Source organism: Dryobates pubescens, chromosome 3 (genome assembly GCF_014839835.1).
Source record: "Dryobates pubescens isolate bDryPub1 chromosome 3, bDryPub1.pri, whole genome shotgun sequence".
NCBI classification, from domain to species: Eukaryota; Metazoa; Chordata; class Aves; order Piciformes; family Picidae; genus Dryobates; species Dryobates pubescens.
The window spans coordinates 35,679,004-35,693,087 of NC_071614.1; positions in this window are offsets into that span (position 1 = coordinate 35,679,004).

The following is a 14,084-nucleotide window of genomic DNA, read 5'->3' on the forward strand; positions in this document are numbered from 1 at the left end:
ATTCACATCTCTGCTTTTTCTCTCACCTAGCTTCTGAGACTCCATGAGGTGGATCCTGCAATGGATGTATCCCCACAACTCCTCACCAGCTCAGCTTATTTCCCCTTGTTGAGTTTGTGACTGGGCAGAGGCAATGATGTGAGAGCGCGGTGGGGTAAGTGTGTCTTCTGGTGTAACTTCTGCATGGAAAGCTTCACAAAATGGTCCAATCTTTCCTAAGACTTAGGGCTCAGTCTTTTCTGCCCATCTATCTTGACACGTGATGTCTCAGTGGGGAGACTGGGACACTACATGGCATCTACAGGGACTGCAGCAGCCTCTGGGCTGGTGTGAACCCTTGAGTATGCCTCACACTTCTGCATGACAGCTGACAAGTCTTTAGCTTGGGAAATATGCTAATGCCCACTTCTCTTATTAAAATTAACAAATGCAGAGAGAGGGTTTGCTTGGACTTTGGAACTCTGGATGGAATTTTCTGTTGTCACTTGGCTTCTTCAGATTATAAACTCTTTGTAAACAGAACATTTCTGTGTAGCAGAACCAGTGAAATAATAATAATAAAAAGAGGCATCTTTCCTGATAAATTTAATATTAAATAAGAATGGCCCTTTAAAGCACATTTCTTCACCTTTGTTTTGACAAAAGAGCAGCATATGGTCTTTCACTTATTCCTGCTGCCAATACCAGAATGTGTACAGGAGTTATGAGTTCAGCTTCACAGGAAGCAACAAAAATGGGCTATTCCCCAGGGAAGGCAAGCCAGGTGCCTGGGTGACAGCAAGGGCACAGTCCCATGGTGCTCAAGCAAGGAGAGCAGGTCCAGTCAAGTGTTGGTAAATGGGGTCGGTCACAGCCTAGACAAGTCTCTCATAATAAGGCAGGTCTGAGGTTAAGTCAGCAGGTTAGGAACAGGGCAAGGAACCAGCAGCTGAATCCCAGTTTAGACAGCTGAACTGCATCAGATGTGGCTGCCACCATAGGCAGCTGACCCCTGGGGCCAGGACAGAGGTTGAGTGTGAAGTTGCACACAGAGGCCAAGCTCAACTGTCCTGTAGGAGAGTAAGTCCACAGCTTCTGTAGGAGACTATCAAGTGGAGAATGCATGCTCTTCTTTAAGAGGATCAGTATGAAGCTGGAGCTCAGTGACAATCAGGATTCCAACAATTGTATACCGCTAACTTGCAGTGTGGTTTGCAGGGTAAACTGGAGATGTAACAAGATTACAATCTATAATTTAAAAATAAAAAAACTCCCACAGCTGAAAGAAAGACAGCCTGCATGAACAAATGCTCTGCATAAACACAGAGCATATTTCTATTCCCCTCTGGAGAGGTTTCTGAGCATTATTATCCTATTGTGATGCCATGCTGCAATTAATCACCCCTTTTAGTGATGCTTTAATAAACTCAGAGGTTTAGATTCTCAGCTTGTGTAAATCAGTATGGGTCCATTCCTTTCAATGGAACTGTGCCAGGGGAATATCTGGCCTGAGACATCAAATGAAGCTTGTAGAGAGATGTTTAATAAAGCAAAAGACCTATGTTTTCACAGTAGATAAATTATTTCATGGGTGATGCTGAAGTCTCTTGTGGCACCTCTCCTCCAAGAGGTTTTATTTTAATCACTCTCATAAAGTTCCCTTAACGACAGCAATAATGCTAAGTGCCTGACAGAAAGCTAAGGAAATCAGATTTCTGGATAGCTAGTGGAATGAAATGTTGCTCTCTGGTTGTTATTTGGTGTGGGTTTTTTTGTTTGTTTGTTTGTTTTGTTTTGTTTCCCCCCTAGGATTTTTAGTCTATTCTTTCCTTCCTTTTAATATAACTGAAAGTGCTAGTGTTTAAAATCTAGTTTCTTCAGTTCCCACACAGATAGACCTCTTGGTGCTCACTGTGAGTAAATATACTATGCTATGCTATGCTATGCTATGCTATGCTATGCTATGCTATGCTATGCTATGCTATGCTATGCTATGCTATGCTATGCTGTGCTATACTATACTATCACAGAATCACCAAGGTTGGAAGAGACGTCAAAGATCATCAAGTCCAACCTGTCACCACAGACCTCATGACTAGACCATGGCACCAAGTGCCATGTCCAATCCCCTCTTGAACACGTCCAGGGATATACTATACGGTGTCAGATATTCAGTTTTATCTAGAACTGTGCCACAATGCAAAGAACTTAAGATCAGACACCCAGTTTATCATATCAGTAATTCTTCTCAATGTTTACCCAGTAATAACAGATGCAACACTACCATAAATATGAAGGAACCAAGGAAGTCTTCAAATATAAAGTTGTTTAAATGAAGTTAGTTTAGGATGGTGTGACACAGTAGTGCTTATGGGACTGTGTGTGAGGAAGTCTGATGAGGTAAACATAATAAATTTATCAGGAGGAAGCTCCTATTACTTAAAAAGTTAGGTGACAAATAAGAATGTATTCTCATCTCTTTGAAATATCAACTATGTTTAGCTCTCATGGTCAACAGTTCTGAAAATCAGATAAACTTCTGTTTATTTGTCCAGGTATATATATCCATGCCAAATCTGATGCATTCATATTTGACAAATTTGATCTTTGTCCTCAGTCAACATTGCTTCTTGCTAGCATCTCTCGTCAAGCACACAATTCTTTTTTACTTTGTTTCATTTCACATTCATACTAATTCCTTTCCATTTCTTAGTCCCTGTAAATTCCCCTCAATTTATTTTTAGACAAGTTGGTAAACAACAGAAGTGGAAGCAGCTTTATTGACTTCCTAAGGGTTTTTGGCATAAGCTTGAATATGTTCTGAAAACAACCATAGAGACAAGCATCACAAACATGTTAACATATCTTAAAGCAGCACCACCATTTCTATAAAGTAATAGAAGCATGTAGAAAAAATCTAGAATTTTGAGGTCCATCCAGAAACAGGAGGGTCTGACATATATTCAGAGTAGGAAGATTGTTGTCAGTACTGGAATTAGTAACATTTTTTATGAACACTCTCTAGATATATGTATGACATTTTAAAACAAGAAAGAACTAACTAGGTTACCATTGTGAACAACTTGTAGCATTTGGCTTGATTTACAAAAGGAAAGATCTGTTCAGGATTCAAGGAGTAATTTGGGATTGATGCAGTGTCATTCTGAAGGGAGGTTGTAGACAGGCGGATGTTGGTCTCTTCTCCCAGGCAGCCAGTACCAGAACAAGAGGACACAGTCTCAGGCTGCACCAGGGGAGGTTTAGGTTGGATGTTAGGAAGAAGTTCTATACAGAGAGAGTGATTGTCCATTGGAATGGGCTGCCTGGGGAGGTGGTGGAGTCACCATCATTGGAGGTGTTCAGAAGGAGACTTGATGAGGTGCTTGGTGCCATGGTTTAGTTGGGTTGGATTGGTTGATGGGGTTGGACGCGATGATCTTGAAGGTCTCTTCCAACCTGGTCTATTCTATTCTGTTCTGTTCTGTTCTGTTCTGTTCTGTTCTGTTCTATTCTATTCTATTCTATTCTAATCCTCTCATCCTACAAGGCTCTGTTGTATAACTTGAAGGTCTCCACCTGGGTGAAGTAGCAGCAGCAGACAGAGACTGATGAGCAGAACAATCTTGTTACAACCAAACATGTTTTACTGAATTGCAGAGAGAAATATGCAGGTTGGGTATCAGTAAAACTAATGAAACACTGCAGCACATGACACTAGCACATTTCTTTCACTAGTTCCTAGAAGGACTGGGGTAAGTTTGGCTGAGCCTTATGTAAGAGAAGTTAATGATTAGGATGACAACTTTGTGTATTTTCAAACTTTTACTTTATTCTTACATGACCTGTGATAACTAATTGTGCTACTGATCTTTGTGCAATAGCTACAGCTATTGAAAGGGAAATATCGCTAGCTTTGCACAGTGGTGTACTGCTGGGGTGGCTGGGGCTTTTCCTGAACACAGACTGACATCAATGAGCCTTCAATGAGCCTCAACATCACTTCAGCCTTTCCCATAGGGAGAGCTGATGGTTTCTCTTTACAGTGCCATTACTTACTCACCCATAGGTAACAGCTATCAATTATCATTGCCAGGAATTAAGAACTGCTCTGGATTTATGTGACCCTCAAGTATTAGATAAACTTCAAATAGTCACCATGGGCCAAAAAAGTAATTTGTCTTGCTTTGAATTGCTTTAAGGCAGGAGTACTGTCTTGCTTGTAGTTATTACCATCTTGTGATGTTCTGTATCATTCATCAATTGCACTGTTGAAATAGTAATCTGAACTGACTTCTATTGATGCGTCACTTGTAATTCCAGAAGTAGCATCCACATGCCCATAAACAAGCTCATAAAAATCTTCTTAAGCTTGTCTTGGTTGCCTTCTGATAGAGAGATTGTTACTGCCTTCTCAGTTTTCTTACTTCTTATTGCTCATCTTCACAACAAGGGATAATCTTCTCTAGTTTAGTAAACTGCTGGAGAATTCAGACTCCATTCTCAGTGATTTATCAGAATGACATGGCTCTTATCCGTTCCCAGAAGAGCATGCCACCAACATGCCTTCCTGAAAGATGCCACAAATTTTTCAGCATGCATAAACCTTTTGCAAACCCTGAATTCACCACTTCAATCCAAAAGAAAATTACTGTGATATGACACATGATAATTCCAGAAATTTACAGGAATGTGTTTTTACTCTATAATTAATAATTTTGTATATTCATAGCATTAAAAAATTAAATCCTTCTGGTGCCTCTTCCTGACAATTACACAATGATAATTTCCATGCTATGATCTAGTAATTTTTTGTATTGGCTTGCTACTTACCAGTTACCTAGCATCCAGTTTAAGGGATTATTTTTCACAAGGGTAAAAGAATTTATTTCCGTGAGTCTTCAGACACTTGAAGCTATGATTTAATTTACAAGTGCATTTCATAATTATATCATGTTGTTGTACTGACTGTCATAGCAGTAGTGTTGTCTTGCATAGCATTACAGAGTTCTTCCTACTCTCTAAAATAATACCACAGACTACTTCTATGACAGATAAAATCATCACACCAAGGCACAATTTGAGCATTGATGCATTGTTATCTATAAGCTCCCTGGTGCAATCCTGGCCTGTGCCGGCCTGTTCTGTCCTAGATCATGCTTGCCAATGTTGTGTTGTGCTACTGGTTTTCAGGCCCAGAGAACAGGCTATGTCCCAAAGACTAAACATAAGTGCAGTCTCCTGATCAGTGTTTAAATCTCAAACTGAGTTGAGTGCAGTTTCTTTCATTCCAGGAGAGCTGGCTCTCTTTCCTGCCTCTCTGCTTTGCAACAATCCTATCAAATGTCCAGTGCCTTTACCTCATTGCTGTTAAAATTCCTTTTCCATTTTGTTTTTCCACAATCAGAAAAGACATCTTCTTGTAACTTTTATCTTACATTTATTTCTATCACTACTCTCTTTTGGCTGACTCATTAGCCCCGTCCTGCAAGACTATCACTGTGACATGACTCATACCTAGAAGTAAAGTGCAATATTTCAGCATTAATGCCTATGCCAATTGCCCTTGCTTAGGAGCTCCTGTAGACATATGTATACCAAAGGGCTTTTTGGTGGGTATGTCAGAAGTTCAAAACAAGCTGTGAAGGTTTTATAGTTGTAAGATGACTTGTTGATGGTTATATGTGAAATATCCCATAATTGTAACACCTTTACAGATGTTAACACTATCACCTATTACCTTACCTCCTATTTGTATGTGCTATTTAACACAAGAGGAGTCTTCTGTGTGCTCCCAGAAAGAGGCTCAAAGTGGGACCACAAATCCTGAATTTCTCCCCTACGTTATGACCCTGACTTGGCTCATTTGATGCATCTAGGTTTACTTAGATGAAAAGCTGGCCTTGGGTGTAAGCTGACAGCACGCTATAGGTTCTGCAAAAGTCAAAATGGAACAAAGTGACTTAGATCCCTTTATAGTTGTAGCTAAAAGAATACAGCCTGCTGTAGTCTCCAGCTTTGTCTTTTGTCACATATATTGAAACAGACAGCAGCTTCTGAACCTACTTCAGGCTTCTGGTACCATCCTTGAGCTTTCTACTATGTAGTTTCTCCAGACACTATAATGGCTTGGTTGGGTTTTAAGCTACAATAATGTAATGGGTTGGGGCAGATCCCCTCCCCACCACAGGCAGAAATAATGACTCAGATAAACGGATTGCAAAAGTGATGGAAAGTTTAAATAGGAAAACAATTTAAAAAAACAACAATGAAAGTTTTACAGAGAACCACAAGCACCGTGACAAAAAGAACGAAGTCCCAGAACATACCCAAGAACATCCCATCCCCACCTGGGGGTACACCCAACCCCCTCAGGGCTCTTTCCTCCCCCCCCTCCCCCAACCCAGCCTTGGGCCTGGGCACACCCAAGGGAGGCAGCTCAGCCATTCTACCTAGGCAGCAGCAGGGGACGAAAGAGGAAGTGAAGACCCCGCATGGACATTTTATAGGGGAGCAGGGCATTATGCGAATGGAATACCTGGTTCCCTGTGACTACCCCTGGGCTGGGCCCACCCCTTGGGACCTCCCAGGTGTGGCCTGTGCAGTGGCATCCGGGCCAGCACCCAGCCTAAACCACCACAAATAACCATCAGAGCGTAAAAACTACAGATTATGCTTACTTAATAACTGATTCAGCTGAAAGCTCTAAAAATGTGACTGAATGCATCTATCTTTCTTAGTACCAGAATAGTTTTCTGCTATGGAAGAAGAATGCTTCATTAGCTTTGGAAAATATTCATAGTATACAGCATTAAAGATCTGAATAGTGCCTGCAAGCACTGGACAGGAGATGTGCTCTGTTATCTGAACTGGATGAATCAGATAGAGTGATATGGGTAAACCTCAAATAAATTATTCAAAGCATTGAAATAACTCCCTTTCTGTTATATGCTTTCCTTACTCAACTTTCAAAAGAAAGCTTCTGTTCTTAGTAACATTAATACTTGTTGAGGAAGCCTCTTGAACAGTTAGGTTACAAACTTGGTTAAAATATAGTATGTGAAACCAAGCCTAAGTGAGAATGTGCCTGTTCAGAAAAACTGCTATTGCCAAACAGAGTCTTGTACTCATTTAAAGTTTATTTTGTCCAGTGAAAATGTGTCTTTGAAAATTATAAGCAGCCCAGAAAAAACTTTTCTAGTAGTTGTATACTCAAGGTGAGATTGATAGTAAAGTTGAACAGATAGATATGATTAGTCAGACCAGCAGGAACTTATCAGTATGAATGTGGGCACCACAGGACTTGCAAGTTTTCTGACAAAAACATGCTTTACTGTGTCAATTAACATCTGACACTTCTTTTATGTTTTATATTCAGAGCATATTTTGAGTGAAGACACATTATTTTGTTCACTGATACTGTACTGAATGTACACTTTATTAGTGAGCCAGTCTCATCAACAAAATATTTTTTTCTCAGGCAGCTAAAAGCTTCAAATATTGTTCTGTTTCTGTTTTCCATGACTTTATGGCTGCCCTTTACAAATTTTGTAATGATAGAAATTTCCTCTTACCTGTCAGCTACTTAGGGGATAGCCTTATCAGAGACTGCACCCAGCTAACTCTATGGATAGTTATGAATTTCAAAGAAGACAAAGATCCCATTATGAACTCTCCTATTGATTTCACTAAAAATAGTTTTCTGCCATAAAGGAACTTAAACATTTAATACAGGCCTGAGTAGCTAGATCTACTTATCTGCTGATAATGGTGGGTTTTTTTGTACAGTAAGCTGTACAATAATTTATAAACTGAACATAGCTCAGCCAGCTGATTTCAAGGACCAAGAGGATACAGAAAAAAGTGAGGTTTCTTTTCAGGACCAGAATCAGGTAAAAGTGCAGTGATGTGATTCTCCTCTACACATATTCCTTTGTCCAGCACAGTCTTTTAAGTTGCTTTTAACGTGAACCAGCAAATACAAGGTGCATGAAAGAAAAAAGTCTTGAAAGCTGAACTCAGTGGAACTAAGAAGCACTTAAAGAAGGAATATAGAATTGCTACAAAGCATACAGCAGCACAGATCCTTCTGCAGAAGAGTATGCACACTGTGGACTAAGGGCATATTTTTTAATTTTCACCATGAAAAACAAATAAATAACAGGAAATATCTCAGACAAAAAGGTAATGACCAGAGCATCTTAGGTAAAGGCTACCCACCAGCTTGTCATCAACCTGCACATGAAAGTTGAGCAGTTATTATAGTTCAGCTGATTCCATTCTCTTTCTGAGAAAAGGTGATGTCTCTGAAAATTGAAAAAGGCAGGAAGAATGCTTTGATACTGTAGTTATATCTGTTCTTAAATGACAAGTTTTGTTGGGATGAAGTTATTCAAGATACTGCCCTAAAAGGCAGAGGAGATTATTCAGTCTTCTGAAATGTAGTGTGAAGGAAAATTATATGACACAAGGGCATTCAAAACCCCCAAACTCTTTGTGAGTAGGCCTGGAAAAAAACCCCACAGAATGTTAGGACAATTGATATTTTTATGCTCACAAGAGGAGGACTGATGAAGCAAAGAAGATATTTTGGGACATTAAACAATGCTAGGAAGAAGAATTTTTCTAGTGCAGAAAAATTGCTTCCAGAAATTAACACACCGTTTCAAAAGACTCTATGCCACACTGCATATACTAGAAGAATGAAAAAAAAACAAACAACCAAGTATGCATTTTAGAATTTAAAGTTCTTATTGGCTTTCCACCTTTCTCAGGTTGCCTTCTGGAGAAATTATATCCTATGATACCATGCTGTCAGAGGCTTACATATTTTGGATCAAAAATTTTAAGGTTACTTCTTAGACTTTTGGTCCAATCCCATTTACTTTGGTACAAAATCCACATAGACACAGAAAATTTAAAATCCTGGTGAGTTTAGCTAGCTTAAGAATGGCAAAGGGCCCATAAAAGCCCTAGCTCTGAGACATGAAGGTACTGAGTGACATACAGGTAGTTGTACATAGCTGTGAAGCTTCTGGAGAAATCTGGTGCCTCTTGGCCTCTGAGCATTAATTGGCATTCTCTAGCACTACCTGCGCTGCTGAAATGATGGCTGGTTCCATTAAACATCTCAAAGCTGAAAGGCTTCTCAAATCACTTTGAGTCATGACAAGTTCCACTTCTTCTGAGCTATGTGTTCTGTGATAAAGTCAGTGCTGGATCATTCACTAAAACACCACCTTAATTAGTTTAACAACCCAATTCTCAAGTTTCTGCTCTAGTGATTTTTCAGTGTCTACAGAACCTCAGAGGTTCAAGTTGCCAGGCTACTGCTCTTTGAAGATTTTTCTTTTTTTGATACTTAGTTTCTTATTTCTTGGCTGATTATTGATTTTTTTTTTCTTCATAATGCAGGGGTTAGAAAAATATAGCATCCAAACAATTTTAAAACTCAAAGAAAAAAACCCCAAACAACATTATCCAATATACTGAGGAATGTCTTCTTTGAATGCAGGACTGCTTAAATGAAAAGACTTTCATTATTTTGAAAGTAAGTGGATATAGAGCATGATTAGATGCTAGAAAAGGCTTCCTTTGGTATCCAAGATTGTTATACAATTATTGACTTTGAAGTAGTAATTTAGTTTAAAATAGATGCAAACCATATAACTCATCTGCCACCTGGCATGTGCTTCAAGAGTTGAGCTTTCAGTACTGTATCAAAATATTATCACGACTATGTTTTCTCAAATCCATGTCCTGAGACACATTAATATATGAACTGTGAATTTTAAAATGTTTTAAATTATTCCTTTTTTTTTTTAGAGAAGCACATCCTATACAATTGTTTGTGTGTTTTGGCACTTTCTTAAGTCAGGCATTTTCCCAAATAATTTAACCTAATCTGACATGTCCAAATGGATTATTTTCCAAAGAATATTACCAGCTGGGAGCAGCTAGTAGTTATAATTCTTTGTTAGCTAATATTGTACACAGAACCTCAAATGAGTCTTCAATAAGCTTGCTAATTTAGAAAGCAATGAATGACCTCTGAACACGGCTAAGACAAAAAATAATTAACAAAGAAATCTCCTGATATGCTGTAATATTACCTTTGTTTGAAGCTAACAGCCATTATTCTCTCTTTTAAATGTTAGTAGTTAGAGAATATCTACTTTGTCTTCTACGTATGTCAGCATAAAAATAATGAAACTCATAAACAGCAATTAAAATGCAATAACAATCCCACTCAAGTTTTTTTCTTGTTTTTTCTTTATTTTATTTAAGCAGTATGAGCAACTAACTGGATGATCATTATCACCTCTCTTAATTTTTCCCCATAGTAGTGTCGATTTGCATATTTATACCACAAATATTTCACTGACTAATACAAGCCTCGCCTTTGCCACATCCAGAACCATGGGGGTGCACACCTGGACAAGAATGAGTCAGTTATTCAGTTCAGCAGAGATGCTTTAAACTAGCATGGTTTGCTTTGCACATTCAATAATTGAGGACTGCGTACCCAAGTCAGGCACCAGGTGTCAGAGATACATTCTTTGTTGTCGCTGTTATGGTGACAGACAAAGCGGCATACTCCTTGTGGTTGTAAGCAGAGTTCCTCTTTATTACCTCAAGCAGCACATTTTTATATGTTTATTATGCCATTGTGGCTACTTCTAATAGGTTAACAAATTGCTTTTAAGCTTTTTATTGGTTATTACTACATTGCCACAGCCATCGTAATACATTGTCATGCTTTTTGCTAAATTAGTCTGAGCTTCTTCTCTCGTGGTTCTTCTGACTCTGTCTTTGCAGTTTCTCTGTCTCAAGCAGGTTACACAATAACCTGTCACAAGCAACTGCAGGCCTGTCAGAAGCAACTGCAAGCTATATTTACAACTCAGGGGCTTTCCACACATTCATGGGTAATACGTTCAAGTTCAGTCTCTTCCTGGTCCACCAAGGGGTCCACGGATCCATTGTTCCTCACGCTTTTTCTCATGACAAGGCTAAGATGACTTTTTCACCAGTGTCATCAACTCTGGGCCAGAGTTCTCAAGCTGTGATAAGCATCCAACTAGTAAATGCAAGTTACTCCAAAGATATCCATAAATCCAGTTTGAGCAGCCAAATGTCTCCTTCTGTGCGTGTACCCGATGCAGCACAGTGCCAGGAGATTTTTGCTGCTGATACTGTCATTAATGCTCTTACCTAAGCAAACTGCATTTAGAAAGTGCTATGTAGGATGTTCTTCCCTGTTGATAAGTATAGTTTGATAAGTATCACACTACAATCAAGTATTTCAGAAAGATTGTTTCAATAAAAGGGAGTTCTGATCCTATTCAGATTGTAGTGTGAGCTTACAATTTCTTCAATGTGTCATTCTAGGTAAGGAGAATCATAAATCTGCAGTGAAATAACAAGTCCAAAAACAACTCAGGCCATGTTCATTGCTGTACTATGACTTTTTTCATTGTGTTAATCACAGTATTGGAACAAAATTTGGCATTCAAAGCTTTGATGTGAAGAGTTTTGGACTATCTAAGACCTGGATATTCCATTGCTGGCATGAGTATTTGGAATTCTCTATTTGATTGGTCTTTGAACAGCCAAATAAATTATATGGCATCTTTTTGTTCCTTAATTGAATTCTAAAAAGTGCAGAAATATTCTTCAGTTTTTCCTGTCTTCTTTTTCATCTAAAGTTGCTTTCTGGATAAGGAAACAATAGAGTTAAAAGCCAGATTTATTAGCCATCTTGAATGGTCAATTTTCACTTCATTAAAAAAAAAAGGGAAATCAATTGAAGATTCTTGAACCTGCATGGTTTCAACATTTTCTGTTTTAACTGTCTAAGCTGTGGGACTCTGGTCAGGGTTCTTTGAGGTGAGGCAATCTAAACTCATAGATCTCCCTACCCTGCAGCCCAAAAGACTCAATGACATCTGAATAGAAGAGTATTAGTTTTCTGCAAAAGACTGAGAAAACCAGGGCATGTCTTCTCACTTGATGGTCTCTCTTGGTAATACAATATTTCCATAGCTATAAATAAAACAGAACTCTTTCCCTGCCCCACCCTGAAAGCATCTACAACAAATTTAATGCTATTGGCTTTGTATCATAATGTGTTTTCCCCACATATCTAATCCCAGATGAAAAGGATATCTGTGTTTAATAGTATCAGATGACTACAGCTACCACTGCTGTTAAATACAAATATTTCAAACAGACATTGTGGGCACACAGTAGGAATTTTACACTGGTGACTGATAGGTTTCTTTTCCAGTTCATTTGTTGTGGAAGTGACTAAACTGAGTGATCACTGAAATACCTTAAAGGCCTGTAACCTTGGCTGTTGCTTGATAGTGTTTCGTAATTTACTCATGCTAAGAGGTCATTTGGAGGCTTGCTTGCTCTTGTTCTCTAATTTTCTGTCTTTCTTGTACCAAGTAAATTTAGAGAAGGCACTATGTACTGCTGTAAATTCTTGGAAACCACATACCAGAGAAATGCTTGTTATTAGCTGCAATATTGCTGTTTTCCAAAGCCAAGAATAATGCCTTGGAAAATAAACTTGGATGCCTGTTTCACTGTGCCTATAGTTATTTCCTTTTTCTATCCAGAGAACAACATCTTCCAAGATTCTTAAAGTACTATTCTTATTGTTATGCACTGTTTTTTCTCAAGATGCAAGATCAATATTATTACATGTTATTTTATGGCTCATGTAGACATAACCAAAAAAGCAAGAAATCAAAATTCAGGACTTGCACCAGCTTTTGAACATTTCTCTTTTAATACTCTGTGTGCAAGAAATCCAGGAAACCAGAAATACTCGGGGATACAGATGAGCTTGTCATAACAGTGGATATAAGTAACTGGCGAAATGTGTGGCTTTGCAACTGTCATGTCCAAATTCAGTTCTAAATAAGTGAGGTATTCACTGGCATTTATGCTACACATTGATATTCTTAATCTGTTTGCAGTGTGGGTTTCCCATACCCAGTAGTTGTGTCTTCAATTTGAATCTCATATTTCATGTGTCATACTTTATTTACCATAAATCATTTAAATTTAGTTTAATTTTATTTCATATCTAGAAATGGTCAGATTAAAAAAAAAAAAGTATTTGTGTAACTGGAGTGAAACTTGGATGGAATTTAGGAATGCGAGTTCAAAATTACATCCACAAAAATATTATGTCTACCCAGAAAAGTGCCTGAGAGTGTAGGAAAACTTAGGATGGTGAAGTACCCCAGGACTTCTGGTTTTGCAGTGACAAAACCACCTCTGCTCAACATTGTCCGGCTGCCTGATTAACATTTGGTCTTGTGCAGCATTTGTAAAGGTAGAAACTTCAGAGCCTAGGGACTAAGAATGCTCAGAAGACACCTTACAAACACTGTATATGTGCAGTGTGGTAATATTAATTTAAAAGCACAGTTAGGGAAGGCAGAGCTGCTCACTGATAGAATTGTGAGTGAATGTGGAGAAGGTCAATCTTGTATTTACTTTCTTTCCTTTTATTTATTTTCTTTTATATTTAAAGAAAACATGAGAAGGGCACTTTCTCCAACTTCCCTGCTGTATCTGTAATACAGTACAGCAGAGTGAAAGATTCATAAGTACTTAAAGGCAGTGAGCAGGAAGCTATCTCCAAATCAGTGCTTACTTAAAATCAGTATATTTACAGAAAAGGGGAAATCCTGGAGCTATTTTAGCACTGCTGAAAGATGGTGTCAAGGAATATTTAAAAGCAAGATAAATTAACAGCTTTAGAAATGGAAACTAGAATCCAGAATCCAGCACTGTTCTCTCTTACCCTTGTGAAATTGTAGTTTAGTTGTGCATTGCCTCATGGGAAGCAAAGCACACTTGCTGAATATGTGAACTTACTGCTGGACACTCATTTAGAACAGGCAGGGAGAAGAAATATGCCTGTAAAAACTCATCTGCTATATGGAGATTTTAGGTGTTTAATTCAGATTAATGAAATTGCATCTAGAGGTAATACCAAAAATTAGAGCTGTTTGAAAGTGTCTTTTCTGATGTTTAGGTCTCCCCCAGGTTCTGCATGTTGCAAACTATTTCAATTTGTCTATGTC